General features: G+C 41.7%; 1 pseudogene across 1 annotated transcript in view; it reads left to right on the top strand.

The window, feature by feature from the left end:
* LOC308334472 (cadherin-22-like) overlaps nucleotides 1-25,096 on the top strand; it is a 129,434-nt pseudogene that overhangs the window by 7,736 nt on the left and 96,602 nt on the right. Inside the window, exon 2 of the transcript in view lies at nucleotides 6,077-6,371. The product of the transcript in view is annotated as a cadherin-22-like (transcript). The remainder of the gene's footprint in view (nucleotides 1-6,076; nucleotides 6,372-25,096) is intronic.

Here is a 25,096-nt window from a genome sequence, read left to right as displayed (position 1 = left end):
GTTCCAAAAAGTGAAGCCAAGTTTTTTTCAACCGTAAGTCTGTGCCTGGTTTGCTGGGACCAGTTACAACATTACGTCATCGCTGAGAACTGGGACCAGTTACATACTGGTCCCAGTTCTCAGCGATGACGTAATGTTGTAACTAGCTCTCAGTGATGACGTAAGAGATATGGTCATCTGTGTAGTCTGGTCCCAGCAGACCAGGCACAGATTTACAAATTACAAATCACATTACAACTACATACAGAGTATGTAGTTGTAATTTGATTAGCAGTATACTGTGGTTACTTGGTTCCAAAAAGTGAAGCCAAGTTTTTTTCAACCGTAAGTCTGTGCCTGTTTTGCTGGGACCAGTTACAACATTACGTCATCCTTGAGAGAGTACATGGTGTGTATATGACGTAATGTTGTAACTTGTAACTTGTAACTAGTCCCAGCAAACCAGGCACAGACTTACGGTTGAAGAAAACTTGGCTTCACTTCGAAGAGACCAAGCGAAATGATTACTTGCGCGCTCTGCTTGCGCAAGTAACTAGAACTGCACTCTGTCGAGTGCCTACTTGCTTGTTGCACCCAAGTAGGCCATTTAGTGCGCAAGCAGAGCACGCAAGTATACTGTCGACCGCTTGATGCGTATGTCCCGTAGCAGCATATGACGTGATGAACATATGACGTGATTAAAGGACATGCCTCTATATGTAATTTGTGAGTTGATTAGTGGTATACTGTGGTTACTCGGGTCGTTTGATGCGTGTGTCCCTTTAATCCACCAGACACTGAAACATATCATCATTACGTCACCATTGGTACATATCTTCATCACGCATCGTAGCACTGGACGAAAACATACCTGCGCGGTCTGCTTGCGTATGTCCCGTGCCAGCGTATGACGTAATGATTACTTGTGCTTGTTATGGCAGTGGTGTCGGAGTACATACATGTATACATAGGGGCATTACCTTTAATCCACCCGATACTGAAACATATCATCATTACGTCACCATCGATAACCAATTATATCCTGGCATTGGTACATATCTTCATCACGTCATAATGCTCATATGCTGCTATGGGACATACGTAGCACCTGACGAAAAACATTACTTGCACGCTCTGCAAGTAATAAACGTTATCACTCTTCTCTTCTCTTCTCTTCAATCCGGGAACCCCTTTTGGGGTTGCTGTTCATGTGTACAGTATAATTATAGCAGCATACTGTAAGTTTTTATTTTCTTTTTTATTGTAATATTTGAATAACATTTTTCAGAAAACTTTGGTCAGGATTTAGAAGGTGTCTTTAGAATCGGCCTCAGGTCTAAATGGGTTACATGTAGAACTGATAGTTCTACATGTGTCTTCTACATGTTTCATTTCAAGTCATGGAATGTTTGGGGCCACATTAACCAACATTGTGTATATGATGTTAGTATGACCGATGTTGTATATTTTCTTTCTTGTAGCCTTAAAGGAGAATTCCATGCTAGAATGCTTTCTTACCTTTCTTTGTAGTTGTTACGTCCCCACCAAAGAGGTCCAGGTGTTTTTTTGTGCAAAAACTCCTTATTGGCTATTTTGCCTACCATAAGCCCTCAATGAATTGCATTGCATTGAATGGGAATTGAATGGGGCTATGGTGTGTTATGCTAAGTCGCTTATTTCCATCGAAAGAAGTAGTAAAGTGTGCCTCTTGGGATATTATTTACATTATGAAGAGAGGATATATACAAAGAAATTATTTTCCATCGATCATTTTGATCGATGGAAATAAGCGAATTAGCGCAACACCCCATAGCCCCATTCAATTCCCATTTAATTCAATGCAATTCATTTAGGGCTTATGGTAGGGAAGTAGCCAATAAGGAGCTTTTGCACAAAATAACACCTGGACCTCTTTGGTGGGGACGTAACAACTACAAAGAAAGGTAAGAAAGCCTTTTAGTATGGAATTCTCCTTTAACGTTAAAACAGATCATAAAAGCAATGCTTGTTACACAATCTTCTTCATGACAACCCAAAGTGAAGCATTTTTAGTTATAGTAGAGACTGAGACACAGAACAGGTTAATACAGAGGCAGAGGCTGTGTGTTTGCAGACGTGTGTTAATTCATGTGTGCGCACAACTATTCCGGCTCCCATTAAGACTCCCACCTCTGCACGCAGTGTCCAATTTTCTTGGCTTTGTAGTATACTTTGTGTTTTGATTGCTGCTATGCAAAACATAAAATTAGCTTTCAAACAGCTTCTTGCCATAACTCGGAGGAAGGGCATATCTAATGCATCCTAGTTCAGGCTTGTCCCATGCCATACTACTAACCTTCATAAAGAAGATTATATGTGATGTTTCATCCTCACATTAAGTGTCATCTGGGCATCCATCCTTCCTATCATTGTCTGAATAAATAACAGAAATGATTAACTCCCGAACCAAGTGCCATAGAGTTATAATAACAAGCCCTTACCCGTTGTGAGATATTGCCCCGTGGGGGGTACTGCGCCCTGGGTGCGTTTTCACATTTTTAATTCACTAATAAATTCATTCATAATTTATAATTTGTTAAATTGGAAAAAGGGCTTCGTTAAAACCTCCATATTATTATGGTCAATGCCTGTGTGAAAAGTGGGAGCGATTGGTGCAGGCAGTGAGGAGCTACGGCGGTGTTTATGACGACTGACAGACAGACAGACAGACACACATTCAGACAGACATTGACTGAATTATAGTATGATGATGATAATTCAATGTGCGACTTCTCAGTCTATCGTTGTCGAAAAGGCAGATCTACAAGCTCACAACGCAGTGCAACCAGACGCAGTGTGAGCTTGTAGATTCATTGGCTATTTTGGTCTGTGTCTGTGACCGTCGTACGATGACGTATACATTGCACTTTTAAAGTGACTGTACACAATTAACAGTTCCCTCTGTCTGTTAGAAAAGTAACGTATTTTAAGGTCCTAGTTAGTAAAATGTAGTGCAAGAGATGTTTTGGTTGGTTAAAATAAAGAGAAGATTATAGAAGGAAATTGAAAAAATATTCTCTCACACACACACACACACACGTCAAGTCATGGCATATACAAACTCTCACAACTGGCCAATAAAAATAAGGTTCTGTTCAATGTATTGTCTCCCATCTTTCCACAATGACAATATAATAGCAAATGCTCAATAGTGGGCTCAATAAGGACCCGGCTCGATAAGCCTGCTCGATAAGGTGATCTTATCAATAAAAATGAACGAGCTCCATCCCTACAGTCATTGCTTAGTGCAGGAAGAAGAGCAGAGAGATTGCAAAACCCCCATGGGAAAACAAAATGGTCATTGCATAATATCAATCCCTATTTTAGGCATTTTCAAAAAAAGAATATTCTGCAGCAGTCCATTGTTTGCGTTCTGGTATACAGTATAAGAAACGGCACTGGTCGAACATCTCTGCTTTGGAGCTTGGCTCTGCTAAATGCTGTGATATTTCCATCTCCTGGTACTGGAGAGTTATATTTAAGACTGTAGTCTTTACATTGTGTCTTCATCTTTTACTGGAGACGTGAAGCGACGCAGAGATGGTCTGATCAGCCGCCGTTAGTTCTCGCTAGTCGGCTCGGTGTGTTGGACGACACGTGGCAGCCAAGTGACAAGTCTATGAACTCTTAGATCTAGATCTACAAGCTCGTAGCGTGCTACGAGCTTGTAGGTCTGCTTTTTTTGAAAAATCGAAGAACGACTGACTGGACTGACTGTCAGGATGTAGAAGACATTTTTAGAATCTGATCTCAGGTCAAAATGTGTTAAACATCGTAGTAGGAGGCGCCACACATTTCACACACAAGTGTGATTTTCATTTACATGCTGTACAGTCAAATTATCTCTTTGGTCTGCTGAAGAAACAAATTAATAAATTATGAACTAGATATTAGGTATCTAATGTGAAATGGGACCAGCGGGGGAAGGCTATAATCATACTCAGTATACTATTAACTATTAAACAATCGTACTAATGTATCACAGCCTTGTGAAAGCAGCCTCAGACTATGTGCTTGTGAGACATTAGTAAAGCAAGAAATCCTCATATTATTTGTTTTTATTCCTTTTTACAGGTAAAATACAGACAGGCGATTCAGTCACAACAGTTCATTTTTATTTCTCCCCCCTCCCCCCGTCCAGAGACAGCAAGTACAGCAAGAAATCCTGATTATTTTCTCCTCTGTACTCCTTTTTCCCCTGGTGACCAATTTTCTCATGTTTCTCAATAGAAAATGGTTGCACTCTGGCTGTGTATGTTCTGTTTTTCCCATTCCACATTTGACTACGTCTTTACCGCTAATGGTTCTGTTTGCTTTAAAGCTGATGTACGTCCTGGCAATGACCTGTGTGTGTGTGTGTGTGTGTGTGTGTGTGTGTGTGTGTACAACCGCCAGCATGAATCAGTCCAGTCAGTGAGGACGGACTGACAGATGGATGGACACATCTACCCTGAGGGGAGAGAAACAGAAGCATGCATCACAACAGAATCATCAACTCTGTGCGTGCGTGTGTGTGAGTGTGTTTGAGTGTGTGTGCGCTACACAATTCTTCAATGTAGCATTTTTGTTTGTGTAGGCGGTTGGGTATATTATGTTTAATTGAATTAATGTGATTTAAATAGACATGAAAGTAAATTCACATTTTTATATTGAGAATCAAAGACAGTGAGCCAGAAAATACAGTAACAGTACAATAAACAGTGATACATCTCCAGTCACACGTTCATTGGATAACTTTCTCTCCCTCTCTCTGTCTATGTCTCTCTCTCTCTCTGTCTATGTCTCTCTCTCTCTCTCTGTCTATGTCTCTCTCTCTCTCTCTCTCTCTCTCTCTCTCTCTCTATCTGTGTGTCTCTCTCTCTCTCTCTCTCTCTCTCTCTCTCTCTCTCTCTCTCTCTCTCTCTCTCTCTCTCTCTCTCTCTCTCTTTTATTATCACTGAAATATTAATGGCGCCAAAAGTGTATACTTTCGCTGTTCAATTATTTGAAAGAAAGGCAGGTAAAAAAAAGGTTGGGGCAAAAGGATGAGCGAAGCAATATGGAGGCACGTGCTTGCATTATTCTGCGTTTTTACGACGAATACTTAATGAAAACCCCCGTGAGGGTGATAGAAGCCTGTATTTAATTAAGCCTTTATAAAGTATTAACCAGGAAGGCTGGGGTGATCTCTACCATAGACCCCCCCATCCACCCCTCCCCCCACTCCCCCCCTCTCCTCTCCCTGGGCCTGTTCGGTAGATTGAACCACGGTTATACTGCAGAGAGGGCTCGGAATTATAATTTCAGGTAGAAGGCAACTGTGTGTGTGTGTGTGTGTGTGTGTGTGTGTGTGTGTGTGTGTGCGTGCGTGCGTGCGTGCGTGCGTGCGTGCGTGCGCTGAGAGAGAGAGTGCCTGCAGACCCCATGAGCTTTGTAAAGACCCAAAGGGGAGGTTGGGGCTGCTCTCGTCGCAGCTTCCAGAATGTCTTCTAATCACATTAGGGGAGAAGCTCTGATTTATATGGGCTCTTTAAGTTCACTTTTCAACCTCGGCGCCTACACTTCCCCACCTTTAACAATCTCTGAAATGACTTTGATCTCCTAATTTGGGCACCATGTCCTGTAAAGGGCATGCCGTGTGAAGACGGTGTAAATCATCATAGGAAACGCTGTCTTTTTTCATTTTTTTCTTCATGGCAGTGTGATGATGGCTGGCCCAGGGGGAGTTGAGAATGGACCTTAAGCTGCATTGGCTGCTGGGAAATAGATGAGAAAATGGAGGTGGAGGAGAGCACGCTGAGTCGTACGCCTGTTTCAATCTCCAGATGTCATTATGTGGAAATATTCATTCACATAAAGCACTGCTATCCACAGTGGTAGTTGGTTACATTGGAGCTTCACTCCATTGATATGGGCCAGTGCTGTTAGAAATGTACAGGGATTTCAACCTTTTGAAGAATCCCTCCAGGAAATATAGAATAATTGCTTTTATAAGCTGAAGCCAGATAATGTAAAAAGATGAATGAATTGAAAAAAAAAGAAAAGCAAAGTTTTAAATAATATTTGCATCCATTGTCAGATCCACACGGACTCGGATGAGGGCGAGGGGAACATCAAGTACACCGTCTCCGGGGAGGAAGCGGGCACCATCTTCATCATCGACGAGCTGACGGGAGACATCCACGCCACGGAGCGGCTGGACCGCGAGGAGAAGGCCTTCTACACTCTGCGCGCGCAGGCCCGAGACCGGCTCTCTGACGACCCGCTGGAACCCGAGTCCGAGTTCGTCATCAAGGTCCAGGACATCAACGACAGCGAGCCCAAGTTCCTGGAAGGACCGTACATCGGCAGCGTGCCTGAACTATCGCCGATAGGTAAGTACGATGATTTGTCTTCATGTTCTCCTGTTTCCTTTGTCCTGGACGTGCTGAAACGTTGTCACAGAGAAGAACATCATGGAAGGATTCTCCCCCATATTAACCACTTAAACCCTACATTTGTCATGGAACAACCCAGGAGTTTTTTCCCCCTCTCGTCGGGGGAAAACAGGAAATCTACAAGTTTTTGTCAAATGTATGCCCTAATACTGTCTAACAGTAAAGTACAGTACAGTACTGTACTGTACTGTACTGTACTGTACTGTACTGTACTGTAAAGTACTGTACTGTACTGTACTGTACTGTACTTTACTGTTAGACAGTATTAGGGAGCCAGTATAGACTGAGAGATGTACTGTACTGTACTGTACTGTACTGTACTGTACTGTGCTGTGCTGTGCTGTGCTGTGCTGTACTGTTGGAGAGTATTAGGGAGCCAGTATAGACTGAGAGATGTACTGTACTGTACTGTACTGCACTGTAATGTTGGAGAAGTATTAAGGAACCAGTATTGACTGAGATATGTACTGTACTGTACTGTACTGTACTGTACTGTACTGTACTGTACTGTACTGTACTGTACTCTTGGAGAAGTATTAAGGAGCCAGTATTGACTGAGATATGTACTGTACTGTACTGTACTGTACTGTACTGTACTGTACTGTACTGTACTGTACTGTACTGTAATGTTGGAGAAGTATTAACACATTGAGTCCCATGTGGTGGATATAAGTGGTGGTGCTTCAGGGTGTTTTCAGGCTATTCCGCTATGACTTGCGTCCGGTTTTGGCTTCCGTCTTGGATGCTAAAGTATTAGCGTTAATGCCACCGAGCTAAAATAAGGCCAATCCTTGCTCTAGAAAACGCGAATGAAACACAAGCAGTGTGGGCGAGGCCCTTGCAACCGTGCATAGCAACCGGAGCGGTTAAAAAATGAAACCCAGCTGATCCAAAATGCCGCAGCTCGCTTGGTCTTCAACCAGCCAAAATTCTCACATGTCTCCCCCCTGCTCCGCTCCCTCCACTGGCTCCCGGTCGCTGCCCGCACAGAATACAAAACTCTGATGCTGGCATTCAAAGCAACCAAAGGTATGGCTCCCCCATATCTTGCAAGTATGATTGAACCCTACAAACCCTCCCGCGCACTCAGATCAGCTAACGCAGGGAAGCTGGAAGTACCCTCACTAAAAACGCCGGGACAACGCTCCACACGTCCCAAACTCTTCTCCCTTCTGGCTCCAAAACTGTGGAATGCACTTCCCATGGCAGTCAGAACTGCAGCATCACTCCCAATCTTCCGCCGTAGTCTGAAAACCCACCTTTTCAGACTCCATCATGGCCCATAGCACTTACTCTACCCTAGATAGCACTTCTGTAGACTTAGATAGCATTTGAAACAGACTTATAGCATGTTATGTAGACAGCACTAGAATTGCATTGTATATAGTCATAGCACGCCATAGTACATATGTATAGCATAGTAGTATATATGTAAAGTTTATACGTATAAATTTCATTATATAGATATTCCACTGTTACTTTCTTAGCTTACGCATGTTTCATGATGAATGTTTTTATGTGATGTATTCCCATGCTTTTGTTCTTGCTTAATGTAAGTCGCTCTGGATTAAGAGCGTCTGCTAAATGCCTAAATTGTAAATTGTAAATTGAGGCAATGCTATAGCTATATCAATGCTATAGCTATATCAATGCTATAGCGATATCAACGCTATAGCGATATCAAACCTAAGCCTGCTCGGCATCTGTACCCAGCGTCATTCATTTATAGGACAGGTAAGTTATCTCTACGTCCGAGCATAGACATGGTAAAGCCCCGCCTTCCTCTGATTGGCCTATCGACACTGCCGGCCTTAACAGACTTTCCTCCGAGGTTGATATAGCTATGCTGGATAGTCTGATGCGAGGTTACTTTGTAGTTGAGGGATAAATGGATAAGAGCAAAGTGACACATTAGGAAGAGCAGAATGTAATGCTGAGTGCACTCTGAATGAGGAGAAACCATTCACACAGTGCAAATGTCATGTTTTCACTCTTGCAGACAAAAGCCTTTCATCTAGATTCTTGTTTGCTAAAATGCTGTGAGCTATAGAGTAGCACATCTTATCTCGGTGAAAATGCACAATATGTGGAAAGAAAAGCAGGTAAGAAAGATTGTGAGTGAGGTTCTGGGGTTGTGGCGAGGGTCATTAGCGTCTCGTTAGAGATCTCAACCCTCAGTCGAGAGGACGCAGACTGCAATTTTCTTCTGGGAGGGTTGTCAAAGGACAGCACAGTCTTCAGAAGCAAACCTTAGGCTTAAAATGTAAGAAGCTATTATGTGCTATTGTGTGCATGCATGGATCGGTGTGTCTGTGTGTGTGTGTGCGTGCGTTAGAAAGAGAGACACCCGGATCAGGACTAAATGGAATGGCTCTTCGCTGCCTGATTAGAATTAATTCCTGCTTCTTCAGCATGATCCAGACCATGAGCGTTTCTGCCTACACTGCTTTCTTTGAAAGAGGAGTGGGTGAAACAGATGGGAAGCAATAAAATAGTTGACCCCTCCCCCCGAAAAAAATATAAATAAAATAAATAATGAATATAATAACAGACTAAGCAAATTTATAGAACACGAGATGGAGACGATACAAAACCCGGCAGAAGCTTTAACTTATCTTATCCACAAAGAGGAGAGGGAGAGAAAAACACAGTGATAGGGACCAGGTAGCTCTGGTCCATAGCCTTCTACTGCTTCTACGATTCTGCCCTGCGCAGTATAAGGCTATGGGACTTTCTGATTTAAATCTCAAAGCGAAATCAGACCAGCCTCTCCTCTTTGGCGTAAATAAAAAGAACGTTTTTGCTACTCACCAAAACAAAGGCGGGTTGTGTCATTAGAAAGCCTACTTTCGTTAGTGGACGCACTCTGAGCCCCCCACCACACGTATAAACGGTACTTTTTGGCCAGAAAGAGATTTTTTTTCCCAAAAAGGCTGGGGTACAAAAATAATGCGAATAATTGATTGAACACGTACGTTGTAGTATGATTTGATTTGGGTGTGTTCTAATCTAAATAAAGTGTTAGTGTTGATTATCGTGTATTAATCTAATTATAGTGAACAAATTACAGGTGGGCACGTTGCCCACCTGCTGTTTGTAGCTGTTTCACGTTGCCCACCCGCTTGCCTGTCAGCTGCAGGACTGATGGCACCGACAGGTGGGTACGCACCTGAATACATGAGCGAGCGTCATTAGTTCCAAAATATAGTCAGGCTTTCTTTTGCAGCTCTGCAGTGTGTATGCAGGGGAAACGAATGCCCAGTTGGGAATTACACAAAAGAGTGGAATAATAATGTGGAAGAAAAAATCAAACCTGTGTGAAGTGAGTGGTGCAACTCCGTGTGGGGTTCCCCTGGGCATTCCCGGAAGTTCCAGACCGACAGGAACGCGTACAGGGTGCTGGCCCGGTTCCGGAGATCCGTCCTGCGTCCGAAATGGTTGAGAAATGACAGAGTTACCATGTGGGGTTTTCGTGCTCGGACACAGCCAGCCAGGGGCCCAGGGACACACATAGCTGTCTAGGAGTGGTTGCACCACTCAAGAATCACACCCATGTGAAGTGAGGGAAGCTCTTATCATCTTCGCCGACCTCCTCCACATGGCCTAGTTCTTTCACGTCTCAGGTAAATGTGGGGCATTACAGCACACTATACCCCTTCTCATGTTATACCGACGCAAATACTATTAACGATTATATACATAGCCGATTTGCTCAGACACATCTGACGTGAATTCGCCTTTCATTGTCAATGGCAAATGTGACACGAGTAATGACAAAAAGCTGTTTATAGGACTAGCGCCCCTCAAAAAAAGGTTGATTTGGAATCACTATTTTCACACAGTAATATTAAGCAGTGTTGTAAGAAAGAATAGAATAGAATAGATGTTTATTGCAATGTGTATAAGGAAATTAAAAGTGTCAACCGATCAGTGCATCAAATCACTAAAAGCTAAAAATCTATAAAACTAGTACAACAAATGCACACACACAACCGTACTTCCTGTTATTGCACAAGCCCATATTGCACTTTAAAATGTATAGCCGCAAAAGATCCTGTTTTTGTGACTATTGTTTGCCTATTTATTTGTTGTCACCGTTGGGCTGTTTAGTAATGTCTACTAATAACGTCTTTGCAGGAGGTAATGACGAATCCATCGTCTCCTGGTGTTAAATTATACTATTCGTATATTAGTACAACTTGTCTGAATTCTATCTGACACTTGAACAAGCATTGATCTAATTGCCTTTGTAGTGGTGCCATCGCACCTGTTGGGCCAATCAATTCCATAATGATTGTGTGCCACCTAATCGGACAAATGTGAGAACCATTGATGTGAAGCGAGGCTGTGTTTTGCAAGGCTTTAGACTTGCAGCAGGTTGCGAGCATTATAGCCACACTATGCTCACTTTGCTGTTTCATGGCCAACCGTATATCCCACCGCTTGGGTGGCGGTGGGCTCTGCCATTATAATAAGAAAGTATTGTAATCAGGAAGATGCCTTGGGCATATTCATTTTCACTTATAGTGCCTGCCATGTCTCTCCGTGCATGGCTCTGTCATAGCTTACTCAACCCCCACCCCAGCCCCCCACTCTTCTCTACTGGCAGAGACTGGGCAGTGCCAGTGGCAGCGGCCGGGCCTGCCTGTCTGTCTGCTTGACTGGCATCTGCTACTAAAAATTACAATTGTTTACATATCATTCAAATGCTGTTTTTGTTTAGCCTTGGTTAACTCTCAATGATGAGGACAGGCAAAGTGAACTGTCAATAAATGAATGATGAATAGGGACGAGGCTTGGGTTCAATCAAATTGATTGTGTTGTTGCTCTGAGCCTTGTGCATGTCTTCACGTCGGGCCAGAGTGGTGAGTGGTGTAACGTAAGTATTACTATAATGAATTGCTTTTTTTTAGCCTTTTTTTTTTAGACAAGTACATTTCTGCACTTTAGTACAATCTTGAGGTATTTGTACTTTACTTGAGTATTTTCAATTCCCAAAACTTGTACTTTTACTACATCGCAGATCTAAATATTGTACTTTTACTACACTATACATTTATTTGAAAACGTATTTGCTTCAGTGATAACATTTGGGACAATTGCTAATTGGACAGAGAGATGCATATCTCTCTCTTCTTCTTCTTCTTCTTCTTCTGTTTGTTTTACAGTGGTTTGCATGCAGCTGTTCGGTGCATTGCCGCCATGCATATCTCTCTCAAATGAAGTGTTGCAGGCTGGCTGTACTGTACAGACCTCTTTGATAAATGGTTTCTCACTTCAAAACTGTGGGGGTCATCATGTTTCTCGTTAATGGTTCGCCAACCTCTTTATTTTCCAAAAGTGGACGTCACCGTAATGTAAATCACCTGCCATGTTAAAAGCTGTCCATTTGCTGATGAAGAGGCACAAGTCTGTCCATTTAAAATGAGGATGGCTTTTACTTTTTCAAATTCCTCTAATGTAGTGAAGCCCTGACAAAGCCCTGTGGCCCACTGAATGGTTGAATAGTATTCATGGAGTCCACTTAGACCTGTGCAGTTTGTAAAGGCCAAACATAGTAGGAGGTGGAACCGCTAAAGGCCTGCGGGTGGGGCTGTGTGGTTGGATAAATGCTTGCCGTGAGGCTCGGGACGTGAGAACATAATTTACCTTTGAAAGTAGTACACAGAAGATGAGAAAACACTGTACTACCTGAACAAGCACTGCATTATATATGACACTTTGCTTTCATCGTGATGGCTAGGAAAAAAATGTAGGCCAGTGTGCGTGTTTACATGCATCCGTGCGTGTGCGTGTGTGTTTATTGCAATGCAATGTATGTACAAAGTTCTGGCCATTGCCTGAGATAGGTGTGAAACTAGCATTGGGGATTTTTTTCTTCTTTCTACGGCTTGGGCTACACTGGGGATAGAATCGACGCTTTGACCAATTGAAGCTAGCTGCGGTGTGCAGGTTGTGCGTAAGCTCCGTGTGTGAATCCTTATGTGCTCTATTTTTCTGCGCGTGCGCGGGGCATTATGAAGCCTTCGCCTCTCCCTGCGGGACGAACAAATTGTCGGTGCAGCCACCTAGCTGCGTGCGGTTCCGTCCCGTCCCCAGTGTAGCCTGGCCTTAAAGCTACAGTATTGTGTATCTGGTTTAGGACTTGCATTGCTGATTATTTGAGTTTGGGATATCCTTTGAATATCTTTTCTTTTTGGCATTCACCTTTATTTTATATTTTTTATGGAGAGCCATAAAAAATGGTATCATTTTTGGACTTTTAGCCCCCTCGTTAATGTTTTTAATACCCCACGCCTGAGGAAGGTCCGGAGGGACCGAAACGTTCCTTCATTAAATAACAAAATACGCATGTACCGAGCAAATACACAATGTATTCTATTGCTTTCATTGATGTCCACTGGCCTACGCACCTGTGCATACGCCTGAATGTACCCTTACTCATAGTGTGCTTGAAGTAGAGTTGTCCCCGACTAAGGATTTGTATAGTCGAAATTAATATGAATAAATTGGGTGCATCCCTCCATTCCGACATGCTGCCATTCCGACATCCCCCCATTCCGACATGCCCCCATTCCGACATGCTGCCATTCCGACATCCCCCCATTCCGACATGCCCCCATTCCGACATCCCCCCATTCCGACATCCCCCCATTCCGACATGCCTCCATTCCGACATGTTGCCATTCCGACATCCCCCCATTCCGACACATTTTAGTCCCACCATTCCGACACATTTTAGTCCCACCATTCCGACAGTCCACAAATCTTAAATGTATTTTCAAGGCAATTTTTTAAGGGGTGTGTAGCAACTGTAAATAATGTAATAATCAGCTCATAATGTAATTAAAAGACGAGCACATAACTTAATAGATTTTTCTATAATGTAATAATGTGTTACATTAAGAACCTCCACATAGGCGACTCATACTGTGATAAAACTTCATAATGCAATAATGTCTTTATAATATATGAGCTGATTATTACATTATGCGTTTTATTACATTTTAGTCATATTGACCATGATACTAACATGACACTGACATGACACTGACATGATACTGACATGATACTGACCATGACACTGACCATGACACTGACCATGACACTGACATGATACTGACCATGACACTGACATGACACTGACATGACACTGACCATGATACTGACCATTACACTGACATGATACTAACCATGATACTGACATGACACTGACCATGACACTGACATGATACTGACCATGACACTGACATGATACTGACATGACACTGACATGACACTGACCATGACACTGACATGACACTGACATGACACTGACCATGACACTGACATGCTACTGACCATGATACTGACATGATACTGACATGCTACTGACCATGATACTGACCATGACACTGACATGATACTGACCATGATACTGACATGACACTGACCATGACACTGACCATGACACTGACATGATACTGACCATGATACTGACCATGACACTGACATGATACTGACATACTGTATAGGCCTATCATCTTCAGAAATAATCAAATATAAGCAGGATAAACCATTTGTACTATAATCAATAAAAAATAAATAAATAATAATAAATAATAATATTTATATTAATATATAAAAATAATAATAATAATAATAATAAATAAATAGTTGTAAACCATGTCATAATGGTCAGTATCATGTCAGTGTCATGGTCAGTGTCATGTCAGTGTCATGTCAGTGTCATGGTCAGTATCATGTCAGTGTCATGGTCAGTGTCATGTCAGTGTCATGTCAGTGTCATGGTCAGTATCATGTCAGTGTCATGGTCAGTGTCATGGTCAGTATCATGTCAGTGTCATGGTCAGTGTCATGTCAGTGTCATGGTCAGTGTCATGGTCAGTATCATGTCAGTGTCATGTCAGTATCATGTCTCAGTGTCATGGTCAGTGTCATGGTCAGTGTCATGGTCAGTATCATGTCAGTGTCATGTCAGTATCATGTCTCAGTGTCATGGTCAGTGTCATGGTCAGTGTCATGTCAGTGTCATGTCAGTGTCATGGTCAGTGTCATGTCAGTATCATGGTCAGTATCATGTCAGTATCATGTCTCAGTGTCATGGTCAGTGTCATGGTCAGTGTCATGTCAGTATCATGTCTCAGTGTCATGGTCAGTGTCATGGTCAGTGTCATGTCAGTATCATGTCAGTGTCATGGTCAGTGTTTATATTAATATAAATAATAATAAATAAATAAAATAAATAAAATAAATAAAATAAATAAAATAAATAAAATAAATAAAATAAATAAAATAAATAAAATAAATATATAAATAAATAAATAAATATAAATAAATATAAATATAAATAATAATATTTATATTAATATAAATATAAATAATAAATAAATAGTTGTGAAAGTGATCTGTCGGAATGCTGGGACTTTTTCTGCCACGGGTCCCTGTCGGAATGGTGGGACTTGAAAGTGATCTGTCGGAATGGTGGGACTTTTTCTGCCACGGGTCCCTGTCGGAATGGTGGGACTTTTTTCTGTCGGAATGGTGGAATGTTTAAAAATATGGAGCATACCACCATTCCGACAATTAGAAGTCAATGTAGGAGTGGCAGCATGTCGGAATGGAGAGTGAACACCGAATAAATTTGCTGTTAGTCGACTGAGCACCCCCAACATCGACTGAGAGGCTTGTCATTAGCCAGATTGAGCACAGCAGGTGAGATTGAGATTCTGGAGTCTATCAGGCCGGCGCACTGTGCGATTCAAGTCACAGGCAGTGGCACATTGCCACACAGGCAGACACACTCCACATGCACATTGGAGATCAATCTCCAATGTGCATGTGGAGTTTCTCCAATGTGCATGTGGAGTTTCTGACTGTTTTTAACAGTCAGAAAGCATGTTCAAATGTGTTTATGTCCCCCACAGACCTATAATACAATAATATTTTGTGAACATCGACTGAGAGGTGGTCAGTCGACTGAAACCCGTTCCGATCGATTAGTCGGCTATTCGACTAATCGAGGTCAGCCCTAGCTTGAAGCCTGTCTCGATGGGACCTCTCTTCATTAAAGCCATAGCATTGTTGATTGCTGTTCTAGTCTGACTATTTCCTGCTATCAGTGGAAAGTTGCGTAACTTGACCAGTAACAAAGCCCACATAACATAAGGGAGACAAGTGTGGAACTGTTTTAAGTTAACCAGCATTGGGGGCACTAATGGCCGAATGGTTATGGCAAGACGAGTACCGCGTAAGCTTTCATTCTTGACAGAAAATCTCTGGTTCTCTTCCTGAGCCTGGTGGAATTTTTTTTGCATGTCACTCCCTGTCGCTCTATCCCTGTTTCCTGTAAGAAAAGAAAGAAAGAAAGAAGCCAGTATCATGTGGTCTTAATATCACTTATTTACTATAATGTATCACTGTGAATATTCTGACTGTTACCTTTTTTTGATTATTCAAAATGTTTGATCCATGTGCATTTTTATCAATACTTGACTTCAAATATCATTGTAAAACTGCCTATAGGGCAGGCTACGCTAAGTGCTACCAGAGAGCCTTCCAAATGAAACAAGTATGGAGAACGCTATACAATGAAAAATCAAAGGTTATTGTAATTGACTGTATAATGTAGAATATGCATATGAAGGAAAAAAAAACAGACCACATCCACATCCACAAGATGTAGCCGTAAAGGGAACGCACCGTGAAAAGCTATTAAAAGCATTGATTTTATCACATTTTCAAAACAGTTTTCCCTGAGAATGCTGCATCTGCAGACTTGTGCGTGCTAGACTAACCCTTGTTCAGAATCTATCCTATCTTACACCAAGCGCAAAATGGCACACGGCACAAATGTCAGTACAGTTTACAACCAAGTAGTTATCATTTTAACGCCCCCATTCTCAGTAAATTACCCACAATTTAAAGCGTGCAATGTTAAGTTCACCTCTCACAACGCACTCTGCTTATAATCAAAACCCATCCAAATGTACAGGGCGTAACATTCAACACATTCACACACTCACGTTAAACATTGCAGATGCAATTGCTGTGAGACTCATCATGAGAATGAGATACCAGTTCAAATGTATCTGCTGGTTGGTGTGTGTCTTTCAGCACCATGGAGGAGGAGAGATAGAGAGGCAGGGTATTTATTTCAATAAGTACACTTTATTGAAACACGTTCAAAGGAAAATCCATTTGACTATGAAATCTGTTCAAGGACCTCTCATCTTTAAAGAATGTTATGAACATATGTCCTTCTTGTTTTCTTTATCTGCGCAACAGAGCATATACAGCAGTATAAGGGCCATCCACACCAAGAGCATTAACTATAATGATAACTACCGGTATGAATATTGGACAGGTCATCAATATCCATGTTGAGGCTCCGACACAGCCAGTGGTTACAGAACATCAGTTCACATCATCATCATTATAGTTATCGTTATAATTATCATTCTTGGTGTGAATGAATTGCCATGAAGTAAGCTGAGCATGTAAATATTAACGTTTAAATGTCAAGATATCAGATATGTTTCTTGGACATAAATTACAGACACACTACAGGAATTACTATTAGTGAACGCATCTGAACGTTATAGTTATCGTTATAATTATAATTATTGGCTTGGGCGGCTCTTAACATGTGAATATAATTAATTGCCATGCAGTAAGCTGAGCATGTAAATATTAAGGTTTCTGGACACACTACAGTGTAACAATCGCCCTTCATGCACTAGGGAAAATCATCTACACCTCTCTTGAGTTTCCTCCCTTTCCCCCGTGTTACTTGGGTGGGTGGCGTCATCAGTCTCTGACAGCTGTCAATCACCCCTGTACGAGGCCCATCACCCTTCTCGTGAATAGGAAATAATTATAATATATTCATAGTCAGCATCACATGTTACATTTCCTTTCCTAAAAAGAATAACATGCACAGGATAAACAAAGCAAAATAACAAAACAATGTGGTATCATCAGGAATTAATATTACTGAACGCATCTGAACTGCAATCCCTTAATATTCCCAGCATAGCCGTGGTCCACCTCCTGTTTCCACTTTATGTTTTTGTTGAGCAGAGAGCTAGTGTTTTGTCTCATATCTCATATCACTTTGGACATTGTGGGCTGCTCTTTGGCCACTCAGAATAGCCAAATGGCATTGATCACGCCTCCAGGTCACCTGGATACCTGCTGCTCCCATAGATGGCTTTCACCATGTGCATGAGCAGCAGCACCCATTTCCTTAGCAGAAAACTGGCCGCGTCTCCTCCAACCTGCTTAAATAGCATTGTGCAGGTGCACATGGCTAAAGGGAATGGGAGACACTCCCATGATTAATTTAGAAACTAAACACGACCCCTTTGCACCCAGATAATATATGCCAATTAACTAGCATAACTGGAGTTGGACACGACCATTTGCACTTGCTCCATGTGCTTTAGACCTTGTAGTTCACCAGGCAGTTTAACTAGGGCCATGTCTTTATAAGATGATTTAAAGGAGACGGCATGCATGGATGGAATTTAGACAAAACAAATCCAGGATAAGTCAGGGATCAAGATGAGGAAAAGAAATAAGCCTTGGGAAATGTATCTCTCCTTCATCTTTAACTTTCTTTCTTTCTTTCTCCCTACTCCCCCCGCCTAGCATTCTTTTTTTCCCCCCTTATTATTTTAAATAGTACACGCTTGTTTCTCCAATTTTTCCCTGTGAGAAGTATTGCATCCGGAGCTCTCTCTCTCAGAGTGAAGGCACAGGATGTTGCAAATTGCTGAAGTCACCATTAGGACAGCCTGTACTAACCATAGGTGAGACATGTGGACTCAGTCCTGCAGATTAAGGCGGGAGGAAGCCGGAGAGAAAGTCACCAGCGCAGCCGTTATGCCCCCTCTGTCGGAGCCAGTGTCGCCACCGCGCCAGTCGAGATGGGCACAAATCTCTTTTACGAGGCTGCCTCTTAAATAGCTGTCAGTCTAGTGTCTTCACACGCGGTGCACTCCTGTGGCTCGCCTATCGGTAATTGAACCGTCTCCCCCAGAGTGCTGAAATGGTGAGGGGAAGCCATTCTAACCGCCTGTGTTGATACCATTAAACAGAACTCATGCATAAATCCAAGTCGGTAGTGTTGGGATATTTCGCACCTCTTAAATAAGCACCATTACTTTAAGAGTGTGCAGGGGCTGTGCTCATGCAGCAAGGTCACGGAGTGACAAGAAAGATTGTTAGTATATAGCTTTGGGAAAAAAGAGTGACACGTCAGAATTCTCCAGGGACGACACGCGTCGGCACTGTGCTTCGAGGGGCCCTTCGATCTGCGGACTGATATGATCGAATCTGATTCGTGATGTATACAGGTCGTATCTGCTTTCATATGTGTATTTGCTGTTCATATGTATATCACATTACCATTCAATTTGAGATAATTATGGGCAATCAATAAATGCCAGATCGTGTGAATCCATGATTTTGAGTGTACAGCCTGTTTATTGGACTACTAGATAACCCTCTCACAGGATGGCGCAACAGCTGGTGACTTCCCGACGTTTAGTGAGAAGCGGTTATCTTGTCCTGTAGTTTGACTAAATGGGGCAAACAAAACTGGGACAACCAAATGTTAGTGAGAAAACGGGGTGTGATATCAGATGAACATGCTTTAGGAGAGTAGAGGGCGCTGACAGCGACAGGCCTAGGCTCTGCTTGTTGCCAACTGTATTGTGTTTACATAATGAAATAATGGCTTGTCTGCTTTACCGCTGGTGTGGCTCTTTTGATGTTTGATGCTTTGCTGGGCAAACGATATGGCGATTGTTGGAAAATGTAGCTGCTTAGAGCTCGCTGTAGCGTTGTTGTTGATTGCCATACGTGTGTGCGGGCGTGCATGAACGGCGGAGCGTTTGGGAGAGTATGTGTGTGTGCGTGCGTGCGCGTGCCTCGGTACATGCAGTGTGTGGGTGTGCATCACAGACATAGGGTTTCAGTGAGACAGTGGAAATATACCCTGACTGCCATGTAGATCCAACACCCATCGAGATACTCAAAGTATCTTGTAATTAAGTAAAAGTACTCAGTGTGGCAAACAGGAGAATATTTCTGTTGTTTATTAATTCCCATACGTGTGTGTGCAGGCGTGCACGGCTGGGTGCAAGGTGTGTGCGCAAACAGGGGCGTGTTTTCATGTATGTCTGTGCTAGAGTGTATGTGTGTGTGCGTGCGTGTGCCTTGGTACATGTGAAGTGTGTGTGCGCAGCGTCAGTGTTTGTGCAGGGGAGCGTATTTGTGTGTGTGTGTGTGTGTGTGTGTGTGTGTGTGTGTGTGTGTGTGTGCGTGTGTGCCGGAATGCGATGGGAACATCGTTTGTTGTGTCTATGTTTGGCGGCTGTGTCAAGATGTTTACATATTCGAAAGAACACACTGTTATGCAGCTCAGATAACAGGTCTGCGACATTGAGTGGGTCAAGAAACCAACCTGGGACAATGCAGTCACTTGTCCCTTTGTGGAATAATTTAAATAAAATCATAAATATAACCCCCCCCCCCACAAATTTTAACATGGGGAACACAAATTAGTCAGAGAAAGGTCAGAGAGAGTCAGAGCGAGGTCCAGTCAATTGTCTAATGTTGTATAAATGTTGGTTAAATACCCCCCCTAAACCCCCCCCCCCACATACACCATACCTTACCATCCCCCTCCATATGTTCAACGTTGCTGAGTGGTGCTGATTGGAAAAAACAGGAAGCCATTGCTTAACCCTACAAACATGTCAAACATGAGATTTCACTATTGCCATTTAACACATTGACAGCTCCATACGAGACCGTCTTCAAATGCAACAAACATTTTTCCTTTGGAAACCGTAAGCACCATGGTTACAAAAATATAGTAGGAGTGTCATAATAATTATGAAAATTAATTGCAAAAGTATTACACAAGTTGGCCACATGGTGGCACTATAACAGCCCACTTTACGGTTTGCGCTATAACTATTGCCGGGTAAGCGCCACAACTACGAACATTGGAGAGGAGACTAATCATAATTCAGGAAAATTAATTGAAAGGAAAGTGCACAAGGTGGCCACACGGTGGCCGGGTAAGGTGTTTGCTTTACAACTGTTGAACCGGTAGGTATAAAATCATAATTTCCTTTTCTCAAGTGTTCCCTGGGCGTTTCCCCAGATAAGCCACGCCCACATGCATATAGAACACTTTTGGCGGTCTGGATTTTTCTTCAAAAAGACTGCGCTTTGTGCACTTTTGTGCGCTTCTACAAAAATGAGGTTATAAGGTGAAAAAAAAATATATATATATGCATATACAAATATTAAAAAAAAGAATAAAAAAAAGAATCAATCAAGTGTATGAAGTGAAATAATAATAATATCCACAATATTTTCAGTTTCTCACCTGGCCAGTGGGGAACTAGATAAAGAATAACTTAAGTGAATAATAACAATAACAACTAATAATACAAAAGTGGTTCTAATATCTGAGAAGTGCGACAGGTCAATTAAGCTTGATATATGGGAAGAAGTCAAATTTTAACAATAATACTAATAAGAAGAGTAAAAAAAGAATAGTCATGATAATAGAATAAATAACAATAACAAGGATAGGAAAAAATTATAATATTATTAATAAATTCCCAACCACCTACAATGGGTATGGTGATTAGAGTTACTGATGGAGTCCACTAGGGGAACTGTGGTTCAAGGATAGACCCTTATGACTCCATAATTGAACCTCAAGGTCCTGAGTGTGTATTTTTGGGATATATCTATGAGAGAACATGCAGTGGTTCGCCGATGGTGTTTGACATAAATCAGTGTATATAGTGTGTCTGATACCACTTAATTGAGTGTGATTCACACAGTAATATTTTGACATAATCAATATCTGAACATAATCAATGTGTGAAAATGTGAAATGTGTGAAAATGTGAAATGTGTCAATGTGTGAAAGGTGTGAATGTGTGAAAATGTGAAATGTGTGAAAATGTGAAAATGTGAAATGTGTGAATGTGTGAAAATGTGAAATGTGTGAAAATGTGAAATGTGTGAATGTGTGAAAATGTGAAATGTGTGAAAATGTGAAATGTATATTATGTAAATAGTTGGTGCGCGCACGAGATAAGAGGTGAATGCAACATGTCCTTAGGGGACAGGGATTGTAGCACGAGATAAGAGGTGAATGCAATATGTCCTGATCAGACAAAAAAATATTGTAGCACGAGATTGTGGTGAATTCAATATGTCCTTAACAGACATCATTGTAGCACGAGACATAGCCGTGGGAAGTAGGGGTGCAGTGGTTTGTAGGGGAATTGTTTGGATTTTATATAATAATAATAATAATAAACTTTATTTGCTAAAATAGAATACAATAAAACATAAATAGTTAAAATGATAAGGGAAGGGGATTGGGCTCCCCAAACCTTGTCATTAACAGGGGACAGTGGGACCGCGAGGTTCCGAAGGCACGTTAAATCAACTATATAGTGCAGGGGAGAAGTAACTGAAGGCCTCCGTGTCTAGTGAAGGGTGAGTACACCCTACTGTGGTATCCCCTAGTCGGCGCCTTTGCCGCATTGTATACATCGGACAAACGTGTGAGGGGACAGGGATTGTAGCACAAGAGGTGAATGCAACATGTCCTTAGACAAGAGAATGGAATGGAAATTGCCTTTGTCACATGTATATGATGTTGGGGGTAAACGCGTGGTACGTGGATGACAGTCCACACCTAGCAGAGATGCCGTTAGGAAGTGACGGACTCTGTGAACAGGCAAGGCTGGTGAAAACGGTCAAAGTTCGGATATCCCATAGCTAATTGGGGTCCGGATCAGACCGTCGGGTTCCTCCTGGGTGACCAACCATCATTACGGGGTCAGGAGCTCGCTATCGACTGCGTCACCGGTCGGTGGAATCGCAATGACAGTAAGTCCATTCAGATGGAACTGTTGGCCGTCGCGTTCCGCTCAATGTACAGTCAGGCCACTGTGAGCCAAAAGCGAATGAGTTAGTAGGCGAGCAGTGCTCTTTGTGATCGGTGGGCTCTGAAAAGGAGCCGCCGGGAAGCAAAGACTTGAAGTCTTCTCTCCAGGGTAGCCTGGGTGGTAGACCTCAAGAGGAAAGGGGTCTAGCCCAGGACTGCGCCCTCAAAAGAGAGCTGGAGGGAGGTCCGAAGGACCTAAGTGAAAACAATGGCAAAGAACAAAATTGAATATAAGAACATAAAATAAATAAAAACAAATAAAATAATAATAAAAACACCACATGCAGCAAATCAGTCAGGGCAGGGTGGGAACTAAATAAGTGGGTGCAAATAAAAATTAAATTAAAAGCAATGTTGTAGAAGTAGTTCCCACGGCTATGGCACGAGATAGTGGTGAATTCAATATGTCCTTAACAGACGTTATTGTAGCACGAGATTGTGGTGAATTCAATATGTCCTCAACAGACATTATTGTAGCACGGACGGTCATGGCCAAAAGAGAAAAAAAGGATCCAGAAAAAGACAAAAAAATATAAAAATAACTGTACATTTTTGATTATTTTCTTCTATAAACTTACTTGCACATATAGTATTATGGGTGCTGGTGAATGTCGTTTATAATATTGGCCAAGCATGTGTGCGTGTGTGCACGCACGCGCATATGTGGAAGCACAAAAATATTTGGTAATTAGGTAAAAATAATAATAATAATAATAATAATAATAAAAATACTCCGTGTGGCAGACAGGAGATAGTGACATGAGGAACACAAATTACTCAAGAGAGAGAGAGAGGAAATGGAGTCAGAGAACGGAGGTCCAGGGAAGTGGGTAATGTTGTGTAAACAAATGTTGTGTGAAATTGTAGATATCAGCTATACAATTGGAAAATATATAATAATAATAGTAATAATAATTACGACAAAATAATGGCACATAGTTGCCCGATAACAGCCCACTGCTTTAAAATTTATTCCTGTAGGTAATTAGGTGTTGACCAATGTGAAATAGACCTTTTACGTGAAACCATAATAGGTAATACAGCCTGGGGGTAGCAATACTATCAAGCAGAAGGTCGAAGTTGCGTTGTAGTTTTGTGAACAAATCACAAAAGGTCAAGGATAAAGAGGGTGGTTAAATTCAGGTCAGGGGAAAACCCCAAGGGGATTCAATACATTTAAACCAGACTAAAATAAAATAAAAAACGGTAAGAAGCAGGGTTTACATTAAAAGGGATATTAAAAGGGTATACACAATCTAGGAGGGATTTTAATATTGGTAATACCTCCCTCCATAAGAGAGAGGTAAAGGGGGGTGTGACGTATGATTAGGTTAGAGTATTTAAAAGGGGACAGAACGCTTGGTCGCCAACTCTCACGCTTGGTCGCTGCGTGCGTGGGTGTGTGTGGATGAGGTTTGAGTGAGACTCATGTCATAGCTTGGTTGTTTGGTGAGAGTTGTTAACTGAGCACTGTTGGGGTTGTTATGTTATATAGTTTAAATGTTCTCATGTCATAGACTAGACAGATGATCATTGTATTGTGTCTGGGCAGTGGTGAGAAAGTGAATTTTTAGCAGAAGATGGGAGGCCTTGACTGAAGGCCTGTCATTTGTTCAATAAGGGGATATTGTGGGTCAGTAAAAGTGGGCAGGGTCGTGGTGTTGTCTTTGAAGTGTAGGTCACTGTGGAAAATACAGGGACTGATTTTGGCCTTCCCTGTAAATTGTGTCCACAGGGAATATAAAATATTGTGTAGAAAACAAAATTGATAATATAGTTACACTGTGTCCCAAAAGATGACACTACTTATGTGACAGACACTTGCCCCCAGTAAAAAAGTGAAACTCCCCCTTGAATAGTGTACATCAGGACAAAATGGCAACTGGCCGTTATCATAATTTAGAAAAAACGGAATGGAGGCGATTAGATAAGTGAAAAAACTGTATGTCCATGTACAGCATATTTTAGCCCCACTCAATTAGATTAGATGCTGGTACCCTGGTTAGAATATGGGTGTTACACCACCCAGAAAAAACTACTTTGTAGGCATTGCTCACATGCATGTTGTAAGCTTGTAGCGAGTCAAACTTTACCATAGGTGCAACTACTGGAGAGGAAAAAATAAATAAATCAAAATAAAATAAAATAAAATAACACTCAAAGTATTAAAAGTAGTGGTACTCATTGTGCGGAAAGGGAGAAGCAATACATGTTTTGTAATAATAACCAAAGATAAATTAGGAACTCTAAACTCTAAACTATAAGGGAAATACTCAAGATACGTTGAGGTACTTTCCACAACTGAAAAGGTATTTGACGGGGGGGGGGACAAAAAAGTACTCAATTGTTCCAAAGTGTAATACATACAAAGGCCACTAAAGTATATATATATAAAGTCCAGAATTCAAAATACTTAATGAAAGTACACAAGTAAGCGAATTAAATGCACTAGAGTAGAAGTGCCCTGCCCTGTTCGGTAATCAAATTACTCAAAGTAAAAAATAAGACTTGTGTAAAAAATAAGACTTGTGTAAAAAATAAGACTTGTGTAGAATGCCTAAGGGAGATATTATTTAAAATTAGTGTTAAGTGAGTTGATCCACAAGCTCAGACGGCCGGGATAATGGATATTTGCAAAAATAAGTGAAGTGTTTCAAATTAAGTGGAA

Source organism: Protomyctophum bolini (genome assembly GCF_963924005.1).
Source record: "Protomyctophum bolini genome assembly, chromosome: 2".
NCBI lineage: Eukaryota > Metazoa > Chordata > Actinopteri > Myctophiformes > Myctophidae > Protomyctophum > Protomyctophum bolini.
This window is presented reverse-complemented; position numbering and strand designations above follow the sequence as displayed.